We start from the raw sequence: 27054 nt of genomic DNA, 5'->3' as shown, positions 1-27054 counted from the left end.
GCGCTTAACAAATTCTTCCGCCTCTGTTTTCATCGTAAAATCGTATTTATCGATTAAATAACAAACAGCGGTTGTCGCTTGAATTTCAACGATCCACCGGCGAACGCAAAACTAATACGGCTCTGTCGATCAATTACGAATAATTAGCATCGATACATGTTACTACTAGGAAATAAATTCATCGTTAATAATAAATTGTCGATAAATAATTAACGACTGGTGCATGGTTGAAACGATAAACGTTTTATCGGTGTGTACAATGACGTTTGGAACTGATTAACGATGTTCGTCATTAATGGAAACGTTGAATATTCTATGAAAAGTGAATGTTGCGATCAGTAGCCCTTCGCTTCCGCATTGCTCAAATATACCAGAGATGATACGAATGCGTTATAAAAATTCAATTAATGTAAGTTTTCAAGATTTGGAAACAAATTAAATAAAAATTAGACGATGGACCATGGAGAGAGGCACAATTTTAACTTTTGTCTCCTCTGCTCGAGGACCCAGGCTTCTTTGTTCAATCATCCTATAACAAAATATCCTTGCAATTTCTTATAAAATTTTTACGTCGAACCGATCACGATATAGGGTTTACTAGAAATGCAATTTAAAGTCAAACTTGATATAGAGTTTCAAAGATTCAGGATATACGCTTTTATTCTCTGTTTAATTCCTGCTCGCGTTCAATACCCGTCAAATTGATAAACGACTGCAGCGTCAAAGAAAAGAAGGAGAAAAAGTCCGTTGGATGATGCAATAAAAGGTATTTTATTGGTCCCTTTGAAGTGCATAACCTTAAAGTGTTTCCTTCGACGCATCGAGAGCAAGGATTCGTTTCACTGCTGCCAGATCCGGTTACCGAGTAAAGGAAGGTAGACACGTAGGCACAAAGAAAATGGTTAAAAGCAGGTGAGAGAAAGGGAGAGAGAAAGATGGTTGTCTCTCACGTTCGTATATCGGCGCGATTTCCAAGCGCAAAAAGCTGAAATGGAGTTTGCGTGAAAAGGTAGAAAGGGGGATAGGACTGCCGACGATCCATATTTTACGAGAGCAAATAGGAAACGCTTGAGCGGGAGACGTCGAGAACCCGAAGGAGAAAAAAAAAAAAGGGACGCCCTCTCTCACTCTTTCTCTTGATCTCCCGGCAATATGCTGCGATTTTTCGCTTTGCTCTTCTATACGGACCGACTCTACCACCCCCCTCGTATCAATATCTTTTCCCGGCTCTCGGGGTCCGATTCCTTTCTGATCCCGCTGCTTGTGGCTCTACGACTCCCGCTATCGTCGGTAAAGCCCGCCGCAAACTCGTATCGTGTTGATTTGAAGATTGAATATGGGGAAAAAAGTGACATGCATGCTTATCCTGCATAAAAGATTATCGAGGGTGTACCACGTCTTATCGTTAACACTTTCACCGATATATGGCTTATTTGCATAATTAATAATTAGAAGGCAATGAAGTCACCAACTTATATCATAATTAGCAGGTGGTAGATTAATTCTTTGAGGCACACGATTTCCAAGAAAATAAAAATCCTAATTATTTTTTTTAATATAGAAAGATTCCACCATGCATAAAAAATTAAGCGCATATCGCTAATCAAAAATAATCTCGATCCCAAACGAAACAATTGAAATGTAGTTAGATTCTGTCTAACTATCAACGTACAGGCAAATTGGCATCACCGGTTGTCAGTTTGACGGTGACACGCAACGGCGGTCACGAATGATCGATCGAATCAACTGTCCATGAAGAGGACACCAGGAGAATTCCACAGTGCCACCTGCTTAAACGTACCACTGTATGACGTGTGTATCCTAATAGGAAATATAAGAACCTCCTCATTGTTGAAAGGATAATCAGGCAAAATTGCATATCTTCTTGTCTTCACGGCGAAGTAATCAAAGATAGGAGATCGAAAGTGAAACAAGCGAAATCCTGTTATAATCTATCCAAGTATCAAGGCGGAAGAGAAATTGGCGTGATCGGTTGTCAGTTTCGCGGTGACATGCGACGACGATTGCGAATGATCGATCGTACTGGATGCCCGTGAAGAGGAGAAGGACATCAGAAGAATTAACAGTCAGAATGCGAAACCACCTGTACCCGACGCTAATCTAGATCCGAGAGTTAAATTGGCGGCCACCGATATACACGTATATATTCTGCCACGCAATCGGCTAGCTCCAGGGAAGAGTATTGCGCGTCCCTGAGCCATCTAAACGTAATCTAAACCTGGTATTCGAGTACAGCCGTTAAATCCGCGGTAATCAAACGCGCCTCTGGCTGTGTCGGTCAGAGGATGGGTCGAGGCGAATCAGTGACTTGAGTTTCTACCACCAATACCATCATCGACCATCGGAATATAACCTGGCTGATCGTCCTGGTAAAAGGGGAAAGAGGCAAACTGGACTCTGGAAATCGAATCGATAACCTCCCTGTCCCCGTACCATACCCGTACCCGGCCTTTACTCCGAAGAGGATTTTAGATTTAGGCGAATTCGAACGAATCGACTGGTTTGAAAATGGTCCGAAATTAGAAACGGTCCGACTATGTTAACACAAGTGTACCCGGACTCTGTTTGCATCACGGTTCATTTCATTACGTATCTACTAGTCGGTGTTTTTCGATAGTCATTACCATTTGATAAGGTTAATTAAAATTCATAGATATTATCGTCCAGGTATAATCCTAACATAACGATTCGCACGAATTTTTAAGCGGCTAACCATGGGATCGAATGTATGCACATGCGCATCAGTAACCGAAGTGCATCGATACTTGTTGATGGCTGTTGATCTATTGATCCACGATCCATCGTAATCCTCTTTCATCAGCTGACAATCAATCAGAACAATTTTTCTATTCATTTTTTGCCTTACCTTTGGCAGTAACCAATATCAATAATAAATTGACAATGGTATAGAAACATGAAAAAATATTTATCGGACGCATAATATGAATCTATAAATTACCATAATGATTTTCTTCGAATGTATCCACCGAGTTATCGTCGTCGAAGGGACACAAAGGAAATACCATAAGTACATTTATCATAGTTAATATGATGAATTCAAACGGACTCGTATGGTGAATCGGATTCCATTGGGTGACTAATGAAAAATACGTAGGTTATTCAACGATCCTGCTTCGCCGATCACATCATATATCACAAACTGTCTTCAGAGATTGGACATACTCTTTGTCACGCCAAGAAGCTCATCCCTAGCTTGGAAGCCTCTCATATCAGTGTTGCAATGTTGCCAACGATAACCATGAATAATCTTCGCTACGTAGGCGACAGAGATATCACGTTTCACCTCGATTCATCTCCTGTTCCTGTTTGAACTCTACAGGGATCAGTCGAGTGACACTGAAGAACTGTTTCACTCTCCAGTGCGCTTCGGCCAACGTGCTACGACGATTGCCTGGAAAATTACCTGCTACCTTCTCCTCTCTTCCCTTCCATCGCTTTTTTCCCCCTTTTCTTTATTTAACTCTCTACCGAAGAATAGATAACTTCGGCAAAGTCATCGATCGACTTCGATAAGATTGCATTAACTTGTAAATTGCGAGGCAGACTCTGTTATACCCCAACGATGTTTACTTTCATCCCTTGAAAAGGATCGTTTAGAAAGTGAAAATAATGAGAAATGCAGAATTAAATTAAAATTGAGGCTCTCTTCGTGATCCTTCATCCAAGGTTTAAGTAAAGAAACATGTGTTATTTTTTTGTTTTCATTTTCTTAATTATTTATGAATTCTTGAATATTTCTGTAAAGTCATAGAGTCCCACTATACTTTCTAAATAACAAAGTCCCATTCATCGATTGAAGTATTGAAATTTTAAGCATAAAATATTTCACACCCGTGAAAAGTGTCTCTGCTTTTGATTCGGTTTCTATGGAGATCTTGAAGAGGTATTTTGTAAGCGAAGAATCTAAAGCGACGATATGATCTTCAACGACGGGTGGTAAGTTGGGGTGTATCTGGCCAGCTATCGTCGATCGCCAACGATCGCAGCTGCTTTGACCGTTCCTACAAAGGTACAAGGGTAACAGGCCGTTTCGACGATGTGGCCCACTGATTGCAAAATCGAAATCGACCACTGGATTCTCTTCGATTGGCCCATTCGTTGTAACGTACAATGGAAATCGTTCCGAAATTGCCGCTTGCCAATCTTAGCCATTCCGTGGAACGAAGTAGAGAAATTGAACGCGTTTGCGTTGACGAATGGCTTGCCTGCTTTTAGAAAATTAATTTCACTCGGCTTGTTTTTTATTTTGATCGTCGTACCTGAAATTCGGGTGAAACTGATAAATCATACGATACGTTTCTTGAAGGTAGAAAAGTAATTTGTGAGAAAAAGTTTTGCCAATAGATTGCCAATTATTAGTTTCTAAAATTTCAGATCCTCTTTTTTGTGCACCCTGTACAGTATATGCTCGTGTCGATAGAGGTACAGAGTTCCGTACGATTATACGTAGGTATGTATGTAGACATTGTAGGTATCTTCATCGCCGGTTTCGTGTTATCGTAACCGCACAGCTTGCTCTATTCCACGGCTACGAGTATCTAGTATCTGCTATGCAAATTTATCGGTCGGTCCGCATAAGTTTAGCATACATTTCTTGTTTTCGGCTGAACGATAAAGAAATGAAATAGAAAGAAACACAAGGGAACGAAAGATCTGACGAATAACAAGATAACAATGACATTGCTTACTTATGTAACTTTCGTATTATTCTATTAGAGATAATAAATGAAATAAAACATATTAAGGTAAAAAATAATAAAATAGAGTCCATAAGTTACGTGCTGAAAACTATAGATACTTCGTAATAAAACAAATCGAAAAATCCTTTACCATTTTTCAATCCGATGCTTCGTTCTCAAGTTATAAGTGATTGAAAATTGAGCGTCCGACTTCCGGGGTGTTCTGCCATGCGCGTTGGAACAAAGATGGCGGCTGCAAGTCGAACACCTAACTTTCAAACCCTTATATTTCGAGAACTAAGCATCGTATTGCAAAACGGTAAAAGACTTTTTGGTTTGTTTTGTTACGAGGAATCTGCAGAGCTTACGTTAACCCTTAACTGATGAATGTTTAGTTAATTGTGACTGAAGGTATTCAAAACTTTTATATATTTGAAAGGGATAGTTTAAAGTTTATAAAAATGAAGAAGAGACTGAAGTATACGTCTGTAGAGCGTATAATTTAGTATCGCCGATATTTGCGCCGCATTTTGTATACTTAATTTGCATAACAGTAAAGAGGAAAGCGCAAACGTGAATCGCTTCAAATGGTACGCGTGTATCCTCAAGCTATTTCCTCTTTCTACCCTTTCGTCAGTCTCTGTCACTTGTTCACAAGAGGAAACGGGGAAACATTGCTAGGAGAAGAAAAAAAAAGGGCCGGAGTTGAGAGTCTCATTTGCAGTTTTGTTTATTATGCGGTCTCGCTCGGAGAGTGGTTTGTAACGGGTCAACGATGCGTTCAAACACAAAGTCCAGAGAGAGGACCCGGAATACAGACTCGCATCTCCTTTTCCCCCATTTTCACGGGCTTTTGTTCCTGGATGATTTTCAGAGTGGACATTTGAAAAGAGCATACACGGAACTAACTGTTAAGCCAGCTGTGCTTATTTCATACATCATTATCTTTCTAATAAATAGCAGCAAGAAACACAAGAATTTACGTCTGGTAATGACTATACATATGTAGAAGAGGTATTGCTCAAACCCAGTCTAATTAAATTCACGTGCACAAGAATAAATGAATCACAGCAGTTCTTCAGGGCTATGGTACAGTCTTCCACGTTGTATTTTATTATTATTGAACTTAAGGCTGAGGAATATCAGTATGAATGTATAAAAAATGATATTTCCTTTGAATTATACAGACGTAAGTTTCGCCCAACAGGATCTTATCGAATTAAAAACAGGAGATAAGTATGAGTCGGTGGTAAGACTTCATTGAAAAACGAATCATTCGCAAGATATACTCAGGCGAGACACGCTCATTTGCTGTCGTTCGATGGCGAATTCTCGCATGACCGCGACTCATAAATCAACGTAGTGATTAAAGCTCGCTTGTATATACACACCTACTGATAATCGAGCGAACGAAACGGCAGGAAGAGGATTTGCAGACACGTCGTGCCATACTTTAGTTTATAACAGGACGATTTCTGGAACCGATATGATACGTTATAACGAAAATTTGAAATATATAAAATAAAATATGATTTTTGATCAGCTTAAAATAAAACAGAAAGAATCAAAGAAATTTATAGAAATGAAAAAGAATTTGATGTGAAAGAAACTGTAGAAGGGTCAGAAAATTTTCACGTGGAAAGAGGAGGAAGTAGATTCGGTGTAGCACGTCTGCGACTGCCAGCTTCCTGTCTCGAGAAGCCGGCTCGTCGAGATAGCGCAAACGCGAAGAGTCACGTGCATGTGCGAGCAAGCAAAAGCGAGTTCATTAAAATTTACGACACTTAATTTTAAAGTTGCACCTTCCCTGGCGCTAATTATTGCCTCACACATACAGCCAGTGATACGGGTTACTGATAGCTTTTCGCTGTAGAAGCCTGTACGTAGAGTGTGTTCCGTTGTTTTATTATCCCGCAAAATTTCTCGTAAATTTCTAGATTTACATCTTTTATTTTGTGTTAAAATTTTTGTTTCATTTTTGAAAGCATTTGAAAGATATAAATTTAAAATTCTTTATTTCACATTAATTATACAAATCGTAATAATTGATAAACTAATCAAAAATATATTTTTTGTGTAAAATGGAACGAAGAGATATTCATTGAAAATAGAATCATTAAATGAAAAGTTTATTATCTTTCTCTGTTCCACATTTGTCTCGGATCTGCTTCTTCGTTGCTTGCACCTTCTTTTTTCCTGAATGTCTGGATATTATTCCTATTTTCCGTAATGCATTTCCTTTCTCATCGTCTTACCTTTGTCCCAGGAATTGGCACACGTGCACCTTCTCCGCTGAAAGTCGCGCGTTTTGAAAGAGCGTCGCGAATATCAGGAAGTTCAATTGTTCCGACGCGACCTCATTGCGAACTTTTCATTTATGACTGGGAAAACAGGAGCGAGGCTGTGCAACAGCATCTTCAAATATCTGCCAACGTTATGCTTATATGCTGATGTGTGTTTAACCCTTGCCCGTTCCTCAGGAACGGTTGCACAAAGGATTTTCCAGGGCTGATATTTCACCCACTTTCCTTCAAATTAACGTATTCCGTTCATCTCGGTACATTTCGTTTCAAAATTAATTTCGTAAAAAAAAAACACACACACATGAAATCGAAGGATTTCTTTCGGGCACTGTTTAATTACTTCGAACGTTGTCAAACTTTTCAGTACTTTATTTTGACATTTTTCCACCATGAGAAAAGGGAACGAAAAATGTATCAGAATAGCTGCAAGGTATTAAATGTTGATGGGCTGACAGTACATGCCAGTGACATAAAAGTTTTTCCAACGCACCACTATCGTGTTCATACTGGTCCAAATTAAAACCTCAGACGTGAGTATGCTTTCACGTTTCATAGTACGTGCACTCCACGTGCTAGAAATGTGCATCGCACCTAGTCTAAGTGTCATCGACGTGTTTGTGTGTCTGGTGCATTCGACTGCAACTGTGCATCCCATCCTCAATATCTACATATATAATATAAAAAAAAAAGAAAAAACAATCATACTTGTTGCAAGTGCATTTAAAATACTTTTGTATTTGAAAAAATGATTCCAATTTTCTTCTTTGATAATTATCAAAAAATAAGGAATCCAAATAAGGAACGTTTTTAAAATTATTTTTAAAGGAAAAATGTCAAGTTTAGAAAATGAAAATAATATGAAATGTAGAATTAAATTAAAATTGAGGCTCTCTTCATGGTTCGCCCTACAAGGGTTAACATATTTTCTCTAAATATTATAGGAACATGGTATGCCATCTGAAATGGTACATACGTGGGTAGTTATCGAGATACAGATATATTCTTACACAAGTAAAGAACGATATTTCATTCGATAAGGGGGTTAGATAGTTAAAAGAGGTCGGTCGATTGCGGGGAAACTGCGAGCAAATCGGATTCGGTCGTTATTGCTTCTTTGAATAGAAATACCACGTCGATCGTTCGTCTCTGTTGCCTTCCTTCGCTCTATCTACCTATCTTTTTTTATTTCTGACTTTTCACCTCTTCTTTCCCTTCCAGCCATCACTGTAAATCTATGGAGCGAATGCGTCTCTGTCCGGATTACAAATCGAAAGCGGTTTAGCTACTTGCCTTTCATAAAGAGCAACCAACACGTACGCATTGAGACGCATTCTCGACCCAATCTTCGTGTTCCGTGCTTTCGCTGTTTCCACTTTGTTTTCCTTCCACCTTTTCCCTCTGTCTTTCTTTCTCTCTCTCATTTTCCATTTCCCTTTCTCTCTATTGCCACACGATTTTACATGCTAGCAGCAACCGTGGCTCGATTATATGAGAGAAATAAATCGAGTTCTACGTGAAGCGACTTGACGATTCCAGAGAAATTCCAACGTTAACCGCGTTAGTCGCGAAGCGGACATGGAAGAATGTTAAGTGGGTTGGTCCTAGCTGAGTGACGAACACGCTTACCTTTTATTTACATTCTTATTCTGGCTTCTTTTCACCGGATACCTCGGTACAATCTACGATAGAGGTGACTTGATATGGTACTATTGATACAGCGTTGATTTCGAGAGCAAAATTATAAATAGGTAGACTTTCGTTCATGGGTCATGGTACGCCTTAGGAATACTCAATTAAATTTCATTGACTTGAAAACCTCGACTCAAATTAATTCTGTATGCTTTCTCTTTTTAATTGAAGATTTATTTTTCAAAAGTCGAGCTATCAAACCTTCTGTGGTACCCTTAGTTGTTAACCTTGGTTCAAAGATTAGAAATTTTTCAAGTAACGTTTAATCGTAAAGAGAAAGAGTAGTAGTAAATGGAATGCTTATAATGGGGTCCAGAGTTTTAACTGTGTTAATTTTTAAAACTTGCATTAAATTGACGCAAGGAAGAACTTTTTCTGCGAATTAATTTGACCTGAAAGATCCAGAGATCATTTGCATTCAACTGCAACACGAACGTTTCATAGGAATTAATTTCAAAGAAAAGATAACGAATGGAAGAAGAAGAGATATCATTGCTTGGAACGAAACGAAATAGATCAACGGGAATAAATTCTTGAAAGTACAATTCAACAACCCTTTCCGTGATTATCGAAGTAGCGATGTAACGTGACTCGGGTGATTCAACAAGCTCATAACATTATTCAACGCTCATCGTCTTCCCGTTTTGAGAAGCGAACGTATAATAATACGTACTTGGACGAAGCGGAACGCGTGCCGGTATGAGCGTAACGAACAGTTGGGTATCTCGAAATAAGTGGTAAGATAAGGGAACAAATTATGGTGTAGAATAACCGGAGACGTGGATCTTATGGTAATATTTATATTATTTTATCTGAGAAAAATGATTAAACTTGGTATAAATTAATATAATCTGCTGAAAGTCTAGCTTCTCTAAAGATGAAAATAATTATATAATGAAACTAGTAATTTCAATATTTTTCTACTTATACAATTTTAACCGTTATATTAGCTGTATATGATTGAATGTAAAGAAACAGGATTTAATACTATTCTTTGAAAAACTTTATTGTCACACTGTGAAGAAGTCGAATGATTTTCCTAGAATTTCAATCGTAGCACAGCTGAGACTACAAAAGGTAACCATACGAGCGGAATATATCCTGGCAAAAGAGTTGGAATCAGAGCTCAAATAAATCCTTGAAGGTCCAATCAGGCCAAGTGACGGAACAAAATGGTGTTGCACCTGTGGACTAGGAAACAGCTGGAAATACGAGACAAAAGTATTATCCAATATTCAGCTGGTCTTTATTGATACCTTGGTCCATTTTTATTTCGTCTATTGTTATATAACAATATATGAAAATTGATTCTACCTTCTCGACAGAAAAATAGACAAATGTCACAGTGTTGTGTTAATTAAAATCGATGTGTATCATGCATCGTTTGGTCGTACTAATTTTTCAATTAGTATTCTCCTTTTAACGTTAAATCTAATTTACTTGAAGTTGATAAAAATAGAGCTGCATCCCTTATTTTTTAGCCCCAAACTTTGAATTTCGTACTTTAAATTTTCAATGCGATTAAAATTGTACTTGCAGTAAATCTCTTTTACCTAAATTAAATTGGCAACGTCGGTAACCTCCATGATAGTTAAAATTTCACCGAAATAGGTCATCGTTTCACGTGGGTGTATGTCCATGGAGAAAAGAGAAATGTATAGCACCCTATGCGGCGCATTAAACGTTACCAATCTAAAGAGACGGTAAGTCGTTCTTGGAAGTTGTGTGCACCGTGCAATATTGCCAGTGACTTAAGCTTCGGAAAATTGGCTCACTTATCTTGTTCGTCGAGATACCCAGCGACGTGGTATTACGCTTGGAAAAACATTTCCAGAAGGGTTACCGTTGTCTTCGTTCCACTTTGTATAATTGTCCTTTTTTTCTCTTAGGCTGTTTTGCATCACGAGAGATAAGTACGGTGATTAGACTTCTGGCTAAATTGGAGATTTGTCTGATTTCTGTTTTCCTTTCTTTAATAAATCACCGCTTGGAAACGCTCGTATCTCACTTTCTATGAATTTTATAATGGGAAAGGGATAATGATGTGTTTATTTTCATTCTATGCATTTTCTTTATATTTCATGATTTATTGTAATTTAAAATAAAAGCATGAAATTTAGAAAATTAAAATAATCTGAAATACAAGTTGTAAATTAAAACTGGGGCTCTCTCCGTGGTCCGTCATCCGAGCGTTGGAGTATCCATATTAATTTGTGCAATTGTACAATTGAGTTTTCGCATTTTCCTTGAGGAGCGAAAAATAATGAGAAAGCACACATTTCCATTGGTTTTCAGGTACTTAGTAAATCAAGCTGCTCGTTAGTGTAGCCCGAACTGGCTTTAATCCATAAAGTTCGTCTCTTGTGTAATGTTCTCTCCTCTTCTTCTTTTTTTTTTTTATTTCAACCACAAACGGTACAAATGAATGGCAAAGCGAGCGCAGAGAGGATTTTTCCACGGGGAATGAGAAAAACCTTTAGTCAAGTACGTAATGCGACGAAATATCGGATTCGAGAGTTCGCCGGCTCATTCTCAAGTTCGAGAATGCGTGGCGAGTTCGACGAAGCGAGAAGGATGGCTAAGAACAACCGAGCAGATACGTGAAAATGGGATGAGTTACTTCACTGGAAGCTTTCATCCTTCCTATCTCGCTTTCCTTCTCTTCGTCCCTCATCGTCATGCAATTTTCGTCCCACGGTGTGAAAGTTTTTACAAGCTTTTCATCTCGATCCATTTTTTTCTTTTTCTCTCCAAGTTCGCAACAAATCGTATCTTTTTTTCTTTCTTCTTCTTTCCTACAGCAGGAACGTCTGACAGACTGTGAAGAATTTGAGATCGTTCGATCTTCTCAATGACGTTTATTGAAAAAAGTTTCCTTTTTCGGTATTGAAAAAAAATTAATAACCAGATCGGTTCGATGCAGAATATCGATTTTTTAAATTTCGTGTGAAACGTAAGTTCTTCTGTAAAAAGAATCTAAATTAGTTTTTTAATAATTATAAGAATTTTTGCTACATGTCATGAATGATTAATTAATGGTGATGTCGATTTCCTTATCTGAAATGGGTCTGAAAATCCGCACCGTCGAACGATCCATTTTAATTGAATTCTCATGAAAAATGGACAATTTAAGTCTACCAACGAGTTCGACGACGCGTTGATTAACTTTCTCGTTCGTCCATTCGTTTTAGATTCTCGTGCCCGGAACCACCAATAAAGTTATTCCGGTCGAGAGCAATCGCATTAAAGAGTCTTACTAGTTTGCCGACCGTTCCATTAAATAGAATTGCGATTTTTTTGTCAGGAAAGCGATATTTACCATTTTCTCGTGACACCTTGCAGTCATTTTATATTTTGCAATTTCGCAATATGAATCGGCATTGCGAAATTTTATTAAAACTCCTTTATAAGGTATTGAGAAACGAGAAACTTCTTTGGAGTGAGTCATTTCTGGCTGACTAATTGTTAATGATTCACCAATTAACGACCATATTTGGTCACATTTATCGGTATCTATATATCGTAAAATGATTCTTATATTTGGAGCTGTTATTATTACTATTATTCTGAAGATTTCTTTTTAAAATTTTTAAACCTCTGGATTGAATAAAAAATAAATTTGTATACGAACTACGTGTACGTAACAAAGATGGATATCAATTTGCTATTCTGTAAGTGAAGTGGTGACTGGAGAAGTCCAGAAAAGCTAAAAGTGGAAACAAGCTTTGACAGTTTGAGGGCAAAGGCTTATCGGTGGATCATTAAAGCTGTAAGAGTAGCTTCCTCGCAGATACTTACTTCCTACAACTTTGTGCTGTCACCCGTGCAGACGAGAGTATACGGCACTGGGAGCGTAAAATTTTAATTAACAGAAATGCCTTAATTAACAGATAAGGAGCAATATTCATGGTCGAATAACTTTATGCTACAGCTGCGCCGCAAACGACCAAAAGTATTTTAAGACTGTCCTCTGCGTTCGTGAATTAACCATTGCCGTTCTTTGATGTTAAAAGTCCCACGGTCAATTAAAAATGAACATCGCGTAGACTTGAAAGTGTAGAGTATAAATAAGCTTAAGGAGAATTAATATTCTTATATTCTTTAAATATAAAGAAATTTAGAATTCCAAAAACTTGTCAATTTCTTTTACTAATATTGATATTACACTGGTCTCTCGTTATATTGCCGCGGTGAAGGTAAACATTTTTTAAGCTTTCAAACTCTGATTAATTAATCATTTACAATGGAAATATATTGCTGTTTTAAATTGATCCATTCATTTATTCATTCGGAGGTAAGGTAATTCACTGGCGAACGAGAAAAATGAAGGAATACGATCAGAAAGGAATGTCATAATCCGGAATGAGCAATAAGAATGCAATATAAGGAACAGAGGAAGGGGGGTTGCCAGACGAAGAAAAGAACACGATCTCATTTGCCGGCGGCGTCAATTAACGTCGATTACGATCGATTATAAATGCGTGTATAATACGCGGCTTACGATACCAATTGTGGAGTATTTTACGTGGAACGCAGGAAATTATACAGCCGGCTACCTCGTTTCGTCTCTTTTCCGCTTTCTCCTCGTCTCTTGTCATCCACGTGTGCTGAAAGAGACCTGTATACGCGAATGCAAGGAGGAAAAAAGAGAGGGTACGGAAGAGGAATAAAGAGAGAAATGGGGTGGAATGGTGGCCGGAAAGAATGGTCGCTACCCCACAGTCCACATTTTACATAATTTCACATGAGCGTGCGTGTAATGAAACAGTGAACGCCTGTTCCGAGTAACGTGCAGTAATAATGTATCGTTAGTTCACGAGATAGTCCTCCCACCATTACTGTTTCCAATGTTAGCACCCCAAACTTCTAGCCTCGGATGTTTGAATAGTAACCATCTGTTTCTCGTATAACTGGAACACATTAACCCTTTCTGTACGACCGAATTTCAGCTAGAAAGCAATCCAAACAATTGCCTTTCGTTTAATTACACTGATTAAATTATAGTTTACTTGATCAATTTGATCTATTCTGTAATTCTGTTAGTAGTTCGAAGTGACCAACGTCCATTATTGGCATTGGAATTTATTTTAAATTTTATTGCACTCTATTGACCTTAGAAAAATTGGTGAGTCTACCAGTTAGAAAATATTGAAGGGTCTATGGGGGGCTATAGGCTTCTTCTTTACGATGAAATTTTATTTAATTTTATTTAAAATAAATTTCAATTTGCAAACCAAATTTATCAACCAAGGGAACCTTTGGAGGTATGATAGCCCCAGGCCCAAGAAATTTCAATTCAACCCTGATCCCTTCTAAAAGGTTTCCAAAAAATTGTTTATATTTTCAATATTTTCAGTAGATATATTTGTTTCAATGTCTGTAGGTGAATCTATTCTAAAAATCCTAAATCCTTTTTATACTTCTTCGATTCTTTTCAAAGCTTTTCCCATCCATCACTTATCAATCCATTTGTCCATCTGTCCTACTTCTGTTTATTCGCTTGTCCTCCCCGGCGTTTCCTCTGTTCTTTCTCTCTCGCATATATTTCCAAGCCACAGAAAGTCTTCTGTCACGGAGATTAATTCTTCACCGGCTGTCCTCACCGTTGACACGTTGCATCAGACAATGCTCGTCGTGTTTTCAGAATCTACCAACACACCCGCGAAATTGTCGATCGATACCTCGCATACAGACCCACGATTCATAGCTTTTATTGTATGTTTTTTCTCCTGCAAACACGCGTTCGTTTCTCAAACAATATTGCTTTCTTTTCGCGCAAATATACATTGATGGCTTTGTTTCCAAAATTGAATCAGGATGTTTTATGGTTACCGGAGGCAATAATAAAGAAATTCATGTTACTTTATAGCAAAATATTAGGTACATTCAAAGGTAATTCCAATTATTGAGCTACCTAATTCTCGATATTCAAATTTGAAATAGCAATTAACAAGTCGCACCAAATGATTTTGAATGAAAGAATTCCTAAAATTAATTTGTAATTGGCTATAAATTAAATTTTTTTAGCCCGTGTCACATTATTTTGGCATGTAACTCGATTTCTGGGACGTATCAGGGTAAAACGTTGGCGACAACCAATTCCCAAATCAATTTCGGCTACAATGCAAGCACATCGGAAGTGGAGGCTCGTTCCTCAGAACGGATATAACGATATCCCTCGTCCTCTCATCTTGCTGAATTTCTGAAAGAATAAAAGTTAAAGGCACTCGTCCCCCTTTTCTTCGCGAAGAAATTGCCTGCCACGACGACAATTTAAATGGAGCCGGATCCATTAAGCATTAATCATGGTATTTCTGGCAGAAAACGATGATGCGATCTAAATGGCACCGGGTCAAGAACCTGTCCTCGACAGTTGTCGCTCTTGAACAACTCGACGATTTGATGGGAACGTTATAGGGAAGGTGTTGATTGTACAGAACAGACGTCCATTCAGATCGAATTTATTTTCCTCTACTGTCGGATAATTAATAAACTCGTCGAATATTTGAAAGCTAACGAGAAATATTTGAAAGCGGATGGAGAAATTAAATTACATTATTTAATCTTAGAAAGACAGAGTGTCAGACAAAGTGAAAAAGATTTCATTCGATATTTTCTCCTTAGACAATTTAAATCACCCACCCCCGTGTTATCGATAAGAATATTAAAAAAGTAATGCAAAGAAGAGTCTAATATTCCCTTGGAGCCCTAAGATGATCTAGGAATATTATTGGTTCTAAATATAAATTCCCTCTTTCTTACTTTATTTTAATAGGAAAAAAAGCTTGGTGATGCAAAGGTTACACGTGTATATTAACGATCCCAATCATTTACAGGGATCAGAAATCGACTATAAACGTAAAAGCTTTGGTTAACAGTCGTTCACCGATGAAAGCAGCGAAATTATTTGGCAACGTGTGAACTTGCAATTAAAAATTTCACTGTCGAACGCGTTATCGGTCGTTCACAGTGAAAATACGAGTCGAATCCTGTGAGAACCACCCCATTTCTCGTTGAGCCATGAATCGCCGATACGCTATCGATTAACCGGTAACATTAATAGCCAACGGTATACTCCCGTTAACTGCTAATTGTCCAGCCCGGTAATCTCAATTGTTCGCGACAATGAGTCCGAAAAAAAGGAGAAAAAAAAGTGGACCGTGCAAACCGTTAAGTAAATTTCCCAATACCGGCAAACGATATCTGCGTTAGATATTTACGCGCCATTACGCACTACACGCGTTCGTAGTTTGATTGGAATCGATCTAATAGATACAGTTTAATTTCATTTTAGCCAGAAGAAAATAATGTCGCCTTTAATTAAACGATTTTAATTTGACCATTAAATGGAACGCTAGTTAGCTACTTTAATCGATAACAGATACAAAAATAAGTGAAAAACATAGAATGAAATTGTTTTATACGTGGTATTATTTTTGAAAACATTTAATTTAAAATTTCTTAAAGATATTGTAGAGCGAATGAACGATGGAGAGTATACGTTTGTTTTTATATTCGTGAAATGAAAAATATCGCCTAGATGACGATTTGAATTTCGCGCTTTAGAATTTAGTAGTTCGTTATGCGCCGAGATGCGGCGCGTCAAACTTCCCCCTCCATTTTGTTTTGTAGTGAGGCACGATGGTTACAGTTGTTTGCAAATGGCTGCCGTTGATTGTACACGTGCAAATAAAGCTCTTTTTGTTTTTCCTTATTTTATATTAAACTCTGTGTTTTATATTATTTGCCAAATACTATGGCTTAGTTGTGTGTGTTTACATTTTGACAACCAGCATGGCGAAGAATTCGGAGCGAAATGAGTCATTAGCAATAAGTTCAGTGTCGAGACAGCTGTTGCAGAGTTTAGACGTTTCGAGACAGTACGTAATATCGTCTTTATTTTATTATTAAATATTGTTTTATACATATTTTATACACTTTCTCCTACCATATTTGCGTAGCTATAAGTAGCTATAAAGCTAGTTGACAGTTTTCAATTTTGTTAGAAATAATTAAATATCATTATTAGTGCTTCTAAAATTTATAATTATACAGTATATTCTCTATTTCCATTTATGAGAACATGATTCATCATCAATAATTTTGCATACTGCATTTATAAATTGCTATAAAAGTATCTGTGTTTTGTAAGCCAAACACGGTTACCTACTTTAATGAAAGCTGTTTTTCCCCTTAAAAATATTGCAGTAAAATTGTGGAAGCATGAATAATGTATGTGTTATTCCACCATTTCTTTTTTAAACATATTGTCTACACAAATTATCATAGATAAGCAGAATACGAATAAACGAATATTTCAGCAGTTTATGTTATAAACAAGTTTCTGTATATTCATCAATATATAACATAATATAATATTTTACACTCTTTTATTCTTCATTAAAGTTTTACTAACTTTAAGTTTCTCTTCTTCTTGTTTCAGGTAAGTGTTTCTCAAATTCCAATGCAGCCCTTATTTTCAATTTATTGGAACATCCCTAACGGTGAGTACCTATTATATAAATAAACCAAATTGCGAGAAAAGGCAACTTTTAAATTAAACGAAAACATTTTATTTTAAATATAACAAACACTCGTTATACACGTATTCCTGTGAAACAGACAATTGCATTGTAAAATGTGAAAAGACTACTTTTTCACACGAAACTCGTAATAAATGCGTTTTAGTGTGCTCGTAGCATTAAGTGAAATGTTTCACAGGAAATGTTAAGAAGAATCTGCGTTCTTTTACAATAGAAGCGCCAGAATTCTCCCCTCGGTGAAGTTGTTACACTTTAACGCGATGCAATACGGTTGCTACGGTTTTATTCGACATTCATTATGTTGCGTTCCCTAGACCGTAAGCTACTGCTGTTCTCTACGTAGGACATTATGCAATTTCTTTTAGAAATTAATTCTAGAGGTTCGTAATGTATACACGCCGCGTTTAGGGTAAAAGGTCGATGATAAACAAAAAGAGCGAAGGTGTAAATTCCTGAAACAATATTAAACGACGAACTTTTCTTATTAAAACGCATTCTTTCATTGTTATTCAGAGTAAATTCTTTGAATTTTTAAAAAGAAAATATGAATGAAGGTGTTTTTGAATATTAAAAATTCTATAACTTATTGAAATTTTGATTTGCATTTGAATTTTGATAGAATCGGTTTTATAGAGGAAAAGATTTTTAATTTTAAAAAGTAAACAATTATAGCAAATTAATTATAGTTTTTCAATCAGATAATAAAGAAAAGTGCAGGAAGCAAGAATAACGAAAGATTCAAAACATGATTTCATTTTAATACTAAGCATTAGCATAAGAAATTCTCAGAAGTGATGATCGTATCAAGAATTACCCTATTGCACAATTGAAATCGGTGTTAACATAGGGGTAAAAATCTGCAATTGAAACGATGCAGTTGTTTTCCATTTTTTTTTCACCTAAAATTAATTTTCATCGCGATAAATCTGCTCGTTATTTAAATTTACTTGACGAAGTTGTACCAGCATCGAAAGCTGGATTGCGTGATTTAATTCTAGATTGGGGTCAAGGTGTACAATGAAAATTGCCGATTCATTCTTGTTACAAATATCCAGTCGGTGGATAAACATAAAAACGGTCTTCGAATTTGTAGGAAAAAGTTTCAGCGCTGTTGAAACTGTTCCCTAACTAGTTCAGAGTCGGATTCGTTTTGTTCTATTCTGAAAATTTTTCGAAATGGATATTTTCGTTGATTGGACGACTTTGAATCGGACAAAGTATTTTAACACCCTGAACCAGTTATACGAGGAGAGAAAGGTGTGCGTGTTAAGCGGCAGTTAATTCCTCCACTTCTCCGTTACTCCTGTATCAATACACATACGCTAGGATCAACTCGGGGCGATGGTAATTCTAGGATAATTCCAATTTCGAGTGGTGATTTTGTTGCGCAATTCGTGTCAAGGAAGGAATACGATATCGCAGGCTTCAATAGCAGGTCGTCATGCGAACCGTTCATTGTCCTTCCGTTCACTGGTGTAACTAGGATGAGGCCAGGGTGCCCTCAGAACCCAGAAATTTGGACTAACCCTCTCACCATTTTACAGTTATAAGATTCTAAAATTTTACAGCTCTGGAAATTGAAATTTTAGAGCTGTAAAATTTTAGAATATTTAAATTTCAAACTTTTTAAGGGACCTGGCCCACCCTAGGACAAAATCCTAATTATGCTAATGTTAATTCAAGCTTACTGGAAATAATTGCATGAACATTTCATTAATATTTTTAATATAAAATGACTGGTTGATTTCGAAACTTTAAGGGTCTGATTATACCCTAAGTATCATGCAAATTATCCGCAAGGATTATGACAATAACTCTGTTTCTCGAGTGGCTAAAAATTTATATGTAAACTGTATCAATTATTAATTCTCCTTTACTGTTACACGATGGTTTCCGTTTAAATTAGAGAACAAGCTGGCAGAAACTTTGACGAACAAAATTCTACAGCTTTCTGGTGAAACTTCGAAGTTCTTACCTCAGTTATTTAATGGAATGAGAATGTTGACTTTCAGGCAAAGAATAATTAAAATTTAACTTGCTTCTGTTTAATATTCAACAGCTTCTTTTTAATAATACTTTTTCTGAATCTTAAATACCAGTATAAAATTATGTTCTTGCAATTATTTCCTGTAATTAACAAGTATAGTGGACCCCATTTACAATTTATTTTTACAAAGTCACCTAAATTTTATAAAATTAAACTGAAGGATACAAACAAACTTCTAAAGCCCCATGGATAGAGCCCCAATTTTACTCAAATTTTGTATTTCATATTATTTTCATTTTCAATATGCGTACCATCAACGTCATCTCTAAAAACAGATGGCGATGTCTTCGGTACCTTTCTACGTATCGAAAGTTATTTGTAAGGAAGCTACGAGGATTCGACAACTTCCTGTCCTACGGGAAAAGAGCTGCTTCTCATTCTGAGATATCCTGACAGTTTTATAGTCGGCACTTTCCACGTACGAAATAGCGTTTTGTACGAGAAACGTGCTCGGAACACGGTTTCTAGATATTGAACGGAATTCACTGTCCAACTGTGGAGGACCTGTGTCCTTTACAATTGTAACCTATTTTACTCCGCCACTATGATGCTCTGACTTCCACGTTGGGAATTTAGAGAAGTTATTCGTCCAGCACGGTTTCCCGTGCGGGTATCTAGACTTTTGTACCGAAAGGATTTATGACGTTTTGATGAAAGAAATTCTCTGTTCTCGATGTTCAAGCAAATTCGGAAAATCACTGCACAATGCGGTACAAATCTTTTTATAAAATATATTTTGTCTACTTACATTTGGAAATGATTAAATTAATTAACGGTAGGATGAAAAGGAAAGAGGGGGTGGGATTTTCAGATATGATCAATTTTTTTCTAATTTTGGAAAGTCGAAGGAGAAGATGTAGGTGTGGATGAATTATGGATACGTCTGGAACAGACAGAACTACAAATTGAGGATACGGTGTCGATGTATCTATACGGGGAATATATAGCAACATTTCTGAACGTTGCGTTGGTATTAAGCCATATTTCCTCGATCCAGCCAGTGGTTGGCCAAAGTCAATTTAATCGAGGAACCGTGTACAGGTACGGCCACCAACGGTCGATCACCTGAGTAAGCCAGTTTGCAGTCAGGTGTATCCAGTCAGTCTCATCCTGCTTCTGATAGAAAAAACGTACGTCGAAAGTTGAAGCTAAAACTGTTCTCCCCATTGCATGCTACCAGAGTATCTGGCTATAATTGAAAAACATGTCAAAATATTTCATTTCTCTGCTGGATGGAGAAGAAAGATTTCGAACAGAGAAGGTACACGATGGGAGGGTAAATTGGGTTTTACTGGGGATGACATTTTCGCTATTTTCGAGATCAATTGTGTTTAAGAAAATATTCAATTTAAGTTGAATTTAATTTTTCTTTTTTTTTAATTTCCAATGTTTCGATTTTTTAAAATTAATTCAAAAAGATTAGCAATTATTTAGATTATAAAATTAGGATAATTTTAATAGTAAATTTTGTAAAGATTCAGATTTAATGTGATTCATAATAATCAATTGATTTTCAAACTATTTATCTGTAAGATCGATATAAGAATTTGTTCCCTGAATATCGATGCAAAAAAGTTTGAACAGAGGTGAGGAACGAAAACTCACTTCCGTTGATTCTGAATTAGAGAGATGAAAAGTATAAGCGAGAAGAAAAAAAATCACTTTAGAACTGGAGATTGCCTTGCGGACGTCCTTAATTACGAGAGAAAACAGATAAAACGTTGACCAAGTTGTGAAGAAGTAGAGGGCAGGGAAAAAAGCGTAAAAGTTTCGACCAAATGAGAGAAGTGTCGATACTTGTCCCGTGGAAAAGAATCCGACAATTTTTCTTTTCAATTTTCATTGTGCCAATGTAGCTTATTGTTCCACTTTCGTCCTTGTTCTCCTTTCTTGTACTTTGTTGACTTACTGCTCGGCAATTGCTTTGGGAACGCGAAGTAAACTGAAGAAATGAATTTCATTTCCGATTAATGTGTTATTAGTATCTCAATAATTCTCAACGTTGCAAAACAAAGACAAGAAATCACGTTCCGGTACATTTTCGATTATTTCCTTAATTTAAAATCTTAATTAAATATTCAAAGCCGTTTTATAATTCTGAACGTCATAAATAATTTTTAACCGTTATGAAATATAAATGAGTAAAATAGTTCATTAGTTAGAAACTTCCTAAATGTAGATTTATTATTTACGAGCAATACTCGAAACAGAATTCTCAGTTTTAGATAATGTTTGATGCATGCAATTAATATGAAATCAGGTAAACCGTTTTCGATAGGGATTAGTATAAAAGACTGTTTCCTAAAACTGTGCCCATTAGGCTTGTCTGGAAACGCTACTGTAATTCGATCATTAGTTGTTCCGTGCACGAAACGTTCGAATTACATGGCACTGCTAGCCCAGAACTACTTAGAACAATGGCCACGACTTAGGTCGAGATTTCGGTAAAGTTTCCTACAGAGTCGATCCATTATCACGTCCCAAAACTGCTGGAATTGCGGTAATTGCTAACCAAACTGTGTGTTACACCGTAACTGCTCGTTTCTTATTGTTCAACATACGACGAAATATCCTTTTGTTTTCCTCAGACGACACTCCGAAACCTATCGAACAGTTATCGAAACTTATTTTTCATCAAAACATTGCAACTTTCTTTTCAATTTAAATGGCACTTCATTATCCTTGCTCGCAGCCTCGTTATTCGCCACCTGGGACACTCTTGTCCACCCTCACCCTTTTTCTCAGGATCATCGATTTTGCAAATTGAATTCATCGTTCAAATATTTGCATTGAAGCCTGGACGACTCGATTTATTCAACCTTCGCCTTTTCTTCTGTATTCCTTCCATGCTGTTTATCGATGCGTGCACAGTCAGGTCAAAGAAACAAGTTCCTTTTAGGATATATACGTAGGAATATTCGTGCCTGTGGCGTATATACTCGAAAGGGTAAAGGGAAGCAGACATTTGTCTTTCCCTTCGCGAGATATCGGGGAAACAATTTCATCAAGATACAGATTTGACTTTCTATTTTCTCCCTGAAGAGGGAAAGCCCTATCGACGAGTACAATTTCATATGAAAGTTTTGGGATGTTTTGGAAACTGTACAGTGGTATCATTTGAAATTTTCGGGGTGCTTTTTGATGCTTTTAAAAGAAATTAATTAAACAAACGGGAGCCAGGAGTTTTTCTATTCATTTAGAATACAAAATTAACAAAATGTAAGAATTTGAACACTTTATTAATTTAAATTCATCTACAATAAGTATTTAGATGGAAATTTATTTTAGAAAATAAGATTTTCCACATTTCCTTGATTTTCTTCCCATTCCTCGAAAATAAAGATATTGCGAGTGTCTCCGTTGGGAACGCACTCACGCCCCTTCGCGGTTCCATCGAGAAGCAAGGAAACAATAAGCCAAAAAGGAGGAATCACGAGGAAGGGAAGGAAAACGAGGAAAAAGAAAGAGAGAAAGAGAGGAGAAGTTAATGAGGAACCCGTTTGCAACGAACGATACAGTTTGGGGATTGGTGAGATCGACGACGGTTGAGCTCCTCTCTGATCGCTAGCGACCGAACCGGAAGAGAATGGGGCTGTCGCCAATTAGCCGGCTAGGTAGGTTTATTGCTTAATGAGCTAATACCCAGCCTAATGAGCCGCGATTATCTGCGACGGCATAGGGTAAGCAATGTATCATGGTTCCACTCGGGGCCGTTTTCGATCGTACATCTTTTGTTGGTTACACATTTTAGGATTTGTAAAAATTGTCGAACTCGCTTCTCCTGCCCAGTAAATTTACCTGGAAATGAGTTAAAGATGAAAAAGAATACTTTGCGCATATCGGTAAAAATCTGTTCATTAATTATGCAATTAATTATTCAGGATACCATCATTGTACTTTTCAATTTAATCTTCCTGATACTATTAATGTTATCGGAAACTTTTTTTCATCTTTTATTCCTTTCAATTATCCGATTACATTGAATGTGTAGAGCTGGCCACCGGTGACCTCAATAGCATTGAACATGTTAATTAAGGAAAAATATCTTACCGAGGGTTAGGAGAAATCTTCTAATCAAACGTGAGAATCGAAACTGCTTTTTCTACCATTGAATTGTTTGTAAAAAAAGTAGAAAAAAAAAGATACGTTCGCTCGTGTGAACACCGCAGCAGGAGATCTCAACGAATGAGATGAGAGTCATGCTAGGTAAACCAACAAAGAACCGAGGCTACAAACTTCCACGTTTAATTAATCCGGTTCTTTTCACGGCAAACTAGACTACGCTTCTTTAGCTGCACTTTTTCCATCGTGGGAATTCGTTTGAAATTGAATAAATTAGATTATTAATTCTCGTTAACTTTTTCACTGATGAAGATATTCATAGTTAATCAATTAGTAGTATTTACACTACTTCTGGCAAGCTTTTATTCCTTTCTGTCTCTTGCTTGAAATTTGGAAATTAATTGGCATAAAAAGAGAGTCCTATTGTAAAATAATTTCCCCTTTTATCCTAACAAAAGAATTTAATGAATACCTGCATTAAATCCTCAGGGTGTCATATCTTCATTATTATTAATATTCAATCAAGGTCTCTTAATATTAAATTAATCTCCGCCTCAGAACTTAACAATTCATTATGAACGGAAACGAGGTCAAAACGTCACAAGTTACAATTTTAACTTCTCTTAAAAGCCATCTTACTATAAATTTTAAAACATTACTCCAAATTGAAATTTTTCATTTTTAATAAACTTATATCTAACGAGATCAGTTCAAAATTTTTTAACAACACTTAAATTCGAATGGAATAAAAAGTAATTGAATTTTCAAATCAAACACTAGAAAATGCAAGTCCAATCATTAAAACTACGATTAAATAAATTGAACGAAATTTCAAGAGAGTTGTTCCAGAATTTTGTGAAATAAAATAAATGGAAAATATTGTTTGAAATTAAAAGAATATTGATTTACACGTGAACTTTGCGGCTATATGGAAACTTTACATTTGATGAAAGAATTTCATCGGTAAAAAGGAATGCATTCATCGTAGACTGATATTTCTTTACTGAATAGAATTTGTATAGATGATGCAGTCCTTTGAGCAATGAATATGGCAAAGATTTATTATTCCTATTCAACAGAAAATACCTGGCATGATTGTAAGGAAGACTTCAACATTAATATTCCGCGAATTCTTTTGACTAGCGATTATCTCGGGAGATACACCGTCTACAGAACTGTAAATTGTACGTGCAATATGTAACTTCTTTTATTTTATTTTGTGGATTCTTTTAGGATGAATTTAATAAGATCAAAAAACAAAATTTCATTTCATTTCTTAATTACTATTTTAAATATGAATATCTTCATGGCGTGAGAATATTATTTAGGAGTTATCATGACTTCTTAAAAATAAATCTTCAATTAAAAAGAAAGGCAAGACATAGAATTAATTGGTACACGTACTATTTATAAATATCAATCGAAACAGAGAAAATTGAAAATATTTTGAAATACCTAGCCATTAGATATTACCTACTAAATTTAAAAAATAATTTTTTTTCTAATTAGGAAAATTGTCTTAGTGTTGACAATTTTAAATGCTTTCGAGGGGTGGTTAGGTAGCCGAAATTGCGGGCTCGGGCTCCCAGGGTAGGGGTATCTCCGGTAAAAATTCAAGCCATAAATAAATAGTAAAGGAAAGCGAAGTCCAATTCGGAAACTGTTTGACCGTATATTCTCGTGAGGATACCGCAAGAAAAAGTCGTAACGATGGAGAGAGATTTTCTATTGGGAATACAAATTGCACTTTTACGAGAGTTAATCCTAGAACGTGGCGCCGGGACGAAATCAAAAAGTTTGCTGATATCTCCTTCAGGTTGAATATACGTTTCGGAAAGTATGGAAATACTTTCACCCGGCGACGACGAACAACAGTGGTGGTTCTGGCAATGTTGGAAGATCTCTCGAGAGGTCGAGAGGTCGAGAGCTGCCAGAGACCCGTCGTCTTCCGGACTTTTTCCCTGCGGCTGTAAACGTCGCTGACAGAATCCTCGTTTGTTTCCACTTCCCGCTTACCTACGTGTAATCGTTTTCAGACTATTCCTCGATACTGTCACTGCTATCTGCCATATGCAAATCCTACTTTGGCATATTGGAAAATATACGGTATTTCGAAATAGAACGGGGACAGGACGATTGCTAAAGTACTAGAAGTGCATAAAATAAAATGCCCCTTTGCTATCTTTTCTTTCATTTAATTTTTTTAATTGCATTAACCAAATAGGTTGCTGTCAATCAAAGTGTCATTAAATTAAATGAAAAATACCAATATCTTTAAAAAAAAATTAGAATAATTTTAATTATTTAGAATTTTATATTTTGGGGGAAATAATAAATCTAGCAAGATTTTAACATAGAAAAGAATGACAAATATCTTGGTTAAGATTTTGCAACACGATAATGCTTTTACAATATTTGTGTTTTTAAATGCACAAACATTTTGAACCGAGTATAGCATATCCAGTCGACAGGTGCGAATTGTGTGTTAAATTAAAAAAAAAAACATTCTGAAATTTTGCATACTGTCACAAACAGCATTTCATGAATCATTTCTCTCGTCTTTATTACTCATTGGCATAATGATTCTAACGAAATAGAAAATTCTAATTATTGATTAGAATATCGTGTTGAATTAAAATTCCGTCTTTCTTTTATGTCTCATTTAGATATCAAAAGTATTTAAAATCTTTATTTGGATGTGATTATTTTTTATTACCATTGCCAATAAATTCTTCTTTATAACATTTATATAAATAGTTACTAAAATTCATTTTATTTGAATCGAAAGCACGTTTGGACAGTATTATCGAAAATCTGCTTTGATTAAATATTATTTCCTTCTCCCAATTTATTGTATACTGCTTAAACAAAATAATGCTCTGAACTGGTAATTACACAATACCCAAACAAAATCTTTCCCATCAGAAAATAAATCAAATTCATATATAAATCGCATTATAAAGAATGAAATATAAAATTTTAATCCATTTCAATTTCAATCGTTAAAAGAGAAACAGCATCGCCAATGCGGAGGGCAAATTATAAATAATTTCCGCATTGATAGAAGGGAATTTAATTTAATTCCTTTTTAATACTCGAAATTTTAATGATAAAAAAATAGGACAATGAATGAAGCCTTAATAATCAATCCGTTCCATTGTTTCTTCATAATAGTTTTGTAGGGGATGAAAAAATTCTTTTCATACCTTATTATTATTCTTCCAATTTTAAGAATGGCTGTTCAAGGGTTGATCTTCGAGTTGACACGCTATAAGTACTATCTTGTACTTTTATGCCAGCAAATAATTCTAAATTTTATACGTTTCGAGACTGGCAATTTGATATAATGCAGTCTAATATTTGTAGAATTTCCTAGGCAGACTGTACGATCGACAAATACGAAGCATTTTCAGCCTGATCGATCGGTCGAGTATTCGACGAGTATTTCCGTATTTGTTATCGAGCACACGTGTTCCCTGATGCAGACATCGAAAGCGACTGCTATAGTAGGACATTCGTACATAAAGAGAGGTCGAGAGGGCGAGAGAACAAGAGAATACGCGAGGAAAAGAGAAAAGCTAAGTGCACCTGTACATTTTTCAGCATTACTATGGCAATTAATTAGTCCTTTCTCTTTCCGGCCAGCATTTTCACGCCTCTATTTCCTTTTCCGTTTCTCTCTGTCCCCA

The 27054-nt window shown here is 36.2% G+C and overlaps 1 protein-coding gene across 6 annotated transcripts in view; it reads left to right on the top strand.

Moving 5' to 3' along the window:
• LOC114873909 (SAM and SH3 domain-containing protein 1-like) overlaps nucleotides 1-27054 on the top strand; it is a 171521-nt gene that overhangs the window by 60517 nt on the left and 83950 nt on the right. Inside the window, exon 1 of one of the 6 annotated variants that reach the window (XM_046287761.1) lies at nucleotides 16389-16593. The exons of the other annotated variants lie outside the window; for them this stretch is intronic. The gene's annotated coding sequence lies outside the window, so the exon portion shown is untranslated. Of the gene's footprint in view, nucleotides 1-16388; nucleotides 16594-27054 lie in introns of those variants that run through there. 6 annotated transcript variants of the gene reach the window in all.

Source organism: Osmia bicornis, chromosome 11, assembly GCF_907164935.1.
Source record: "Osmia bicornis bicornis chromosome 11, iOsmBic2.1, whole genome shotgun sequence".
NCBI lineage: Eukaryota > Metazoa > Arthropoda > Insecta > Hymenoptera > Megachilidae > Osmia > Osmia bicornis.
The sequence above is the reverse complement of the archived record's forward strand: the minus strand, read 5'-3'. Positions and strand labels throughout refer to the sequence as shown.